The sequence below is a fragment of the Ailuropoda melanoleuca genome, unplaced genomic scaffold, assembly GCF_002007445.2.
Source record: "Ailuropoda melanoleuca isolate Jingjing unplaced genomic scaffold, ASM200744v2 unplaced-scaffold7743, whole genome shotgun sequence".
NCBI classification, from domain to species: domain Eukaryota; kingdom Metazoa; phylum Chordata; class Mammalia; order Carnivora; family Ursidae; genus Ailuropoda; species Ailuropoda melanoleuca.
Window position 1 is genome coordinate 697,457 of NW_023253040.1, and position 3,418 is coordinate 700,874.

Genomic DNA, 3,418 nt, shown 5'->3' on the forward strand with positions numbered 1-3,418 from the left:
ATACTGATATTTACAAATTGCAATTTCAATGACAAATACAGATAAAGCTAGTTTTTATAGCATATCATTACTTATTATTTTAGAAAGATTTTTAAACAACACATTTCATTTTCTTTATTCTTTGTCCAAATAAAAAAGAAAGAAAAATGAGTTGTATATCCTACTCATTTATTCACGTATATAAAATATATTATGGAGCAACAGCTATGTACCAGCACTGTTTAGCCATTCAGCTTATGCAGAGGGTGAAACAACGATTTCACATTGGGAAGTTTAAGTTTAGATGTGCTAGAATGACCATAAATAATAAATGTAGTTCATAAGTTTATTTAGTATGTAAAAGATGAATAGTGAATTGCAAAATATATCAAAGGACATCACAATGAGGAGAAATAGGCAACTCGGGAGATACCAAGATTTTAAGTACACTGTTCAGGGGTAAGTCTCATTTAAAAGGTGACATTTGATAAAAGACTGAGCTCGATTTAAGAATATGGAATTAAGACTCTAAGACTACATGGAGAAAGGAGATTAATCAATATATCAAATATCATCAGTTGATTCAAACAAATAAAATGGCCATGTTGTAAAACAAGCCCATTTTAAAAGCTGGTTGAGAGTCTACTAATTTTAATTGCAAAATATGCATCACTCTCATTTTACTATGCTTCTAAATGTAAATGAGTTTGAGATTTACACTACTGCATTTTAGCTCTATTTTTTTCTATTTTAGGAAAAAGACTGGAATTCATGATGGGACATGAGAATTGCAGTTTCACCAGTGATTTCATTCTTTTAGGACTCTTTTCTTCTTCCCAGTCAAGTCTTGTTTTCTTCTCCTTTATATTCACCTTTTTTTTTTTATGACGGTAACACAAAACACAGTCATGATCCTCCTTATCCTCAGGGACTCAAGACTCCATACTCCAATGTATTTCCTGCTCAGCCATCTGTCTTTCATGGACATCTTACATATTTCCAACATCAGTCCCAAGATGGTCACTGATTTTCTGTAAGGCAGCAGAACTATTTCTTTTGCAGGTTGTGGCTTCCAGATATTTCTATCCCTCACGCTCCTGGGTGGTGAGTGCCTTCTCCTGGCAGCAAAGTCTTATGATCGCTATGTAGCCATCTGTCATCCACTGCACTATCCCATTCTTATGAATGACTATGTCCACGTTCTCATGGCTGGAGGGTCCTGGCTTGTTGGGACTGTCAACTCCATAGTCCACACAGCTTACGCACTCCACTTTCCCTTCTGCGGCTCAAGAGCCATTGATCACTTTTTCTGTGAAGTCCCTGCCATGTTGAAGTTGTCCTGTGTGGACACAACACTCTATGAATGAGGAGTTTATGTAAATGGTTTAATTTATCTGCTTGTCCCTTTCTCCTTAATCCTTGTTTCTTATGTCCAAATTCTCCTTACTGTCCTACAAATTAAATCATCAGAAGCACGGAAAAGTCATTTTCTACCTGTTCCTTCCACATGATTGTGGTCACAATGTACTATGGGCCATTTATTTTCACATACATGAGACCCTAATCATACCACACACCTGGTCAGGAAAAATATCTAGCAATATTCTATACCATCCTCACACCCCACACTGAACCCTATCATCTACAGCTTTAGGAATAAAGATGCTTTGGAGGCCATGAAAAATATGCTAAAAAGTAACTTTCTCCATTAAATATAGTAATAAAAATGCTTGAAGAATGTGTTTTCTATATTAATATTCAATACTTAGAGGTTATCTATTATTCATATCTCTGGAAAGAAAATCAAAGTTTCTGTGCATCAAGAATAGAAAGTGGATTTTTCAAAAACCCTGATGATGATAATAAATAAAGTTTTACAGGTATTTGATTTATAAAGAAATACATCTAAAAATGTTTTTTTCGCTCCCACGAAAAATTATAAGAAGTCATAAAATTGACTTTTATAACACAATCATATTTTATGGGATCTATCTATTTTTATAACTTTTGTATTTTATGAAACAGTAAAATTATAATTCCAATTTTACTACCAGTTATCAAAAATTCATACAATATAGGCAAAATGGGTGCAGGTGTTCAAAAGGTAAAAATTCTAATTATAAGATGCATAAGTTAAAAATATGTAAGTTGTGTGATGTAATGTACAGCATGTTGACTATAGTTAACAATGTTCTATTGTATATAAGAAAGTGGGTAAGAGTGTACGTTTTAGAAGTTCCCATAAGAAAATTAATTATAGCTATGTGTGGTGATAGATGATATTTAAACTTATTTTGATAATTATTTTACAATATATAGATATATCAAATTTTTATGCAGTACACCTATGAACAATAGAATTATATCAATCATGTCTCAAAACAGAAACATAAACTAGTGTATTTTATTATTTAATAAATAACATTTATTCAGTGTATATTATGTATATTATTAAATATGTATTTTTAAATAATATTTATTTTGTTATATTAGTCATCATACAGTACATCCCCAGTTTCTGATGCAATGTTCCATGATTCATTACTTGAATATAACACACAGTGCACCATGCAATATGTGCCCTCCTTAATACCCATCACCAGCCTATCCCAATCCGATACTAATACATTATGCCATGCATTTGATATACTCCATGCATTAAATGTTATTTAGTAAGAATAATATTTATTAAAATTATTTAATAAATAACATTCAGTTTCCATTAATACGAGTTCTAGATAGTGAGAACACTTCATTTTGAAATCCACAATCACTGCTTTCTTGCACAATTATGTAAGCAAGTATTGCATGTAAGAATCTCCATACATCAATTGCACCCTTGTCCTAGTACCCCTGGATTTTTTTTTATTGTGAATAGCTGAGCAATGGGCTACACCTCTGTACAGAGAAAGTGATGTAGACAGGGACCAAAAACAGTGAAGCAGGCACAAGCAATTTCTGGTTTTGCTCCCTTCCAAACTTAATTGAGAGGGAAAAAAATGTCAGAATTATATTAAATCCAAACTGATAAACTACATGCATCAATCTGCCCTCACCTGGAAGTTTCTAAAAACAAAAACTTTTGGAACTTCACTTCAAATATCCATTGTTCATTGAGTAGTTGGTTTGAAACCTTTGTTACTTAAGTATAAGTATATGAGTATATACTTATATTTATATACTTATAAGTATATATATATATATATTTATACACATACACTTACATATATACATTAGTTGTGGTACAATGAAAGTATGCACCCTTTGCTGGAAGCAAACACAAAATATTTAATAAGTCTGTGTTGAAACCTGTGTCTTGTTTTAAATATGCTCATAGGGTTATATTTTCTAACTTTTTTCAGCATTTTATCCTAAAAATTATTTCAAAGAAACAAATATTTCTTTTTTTAAGACTTCGTTTATTTTAGAGTGTGATAGA

The 3,418-nt window shown here is 31.7% G+C and overlaps 1 pseudogene; it reads left to right on the plus strand.

Annotated features, from left to right (window-relative positions):
* Window positions 1-750: 750 nt before the first annotated feature.
* Window positions 751-1,691, plus strand: LOC100472312 (annotated as a pseudogene).
* The last annotated feature ends 1,727 nt before the right edge of the window (window positions 1,692-3,418 follow it).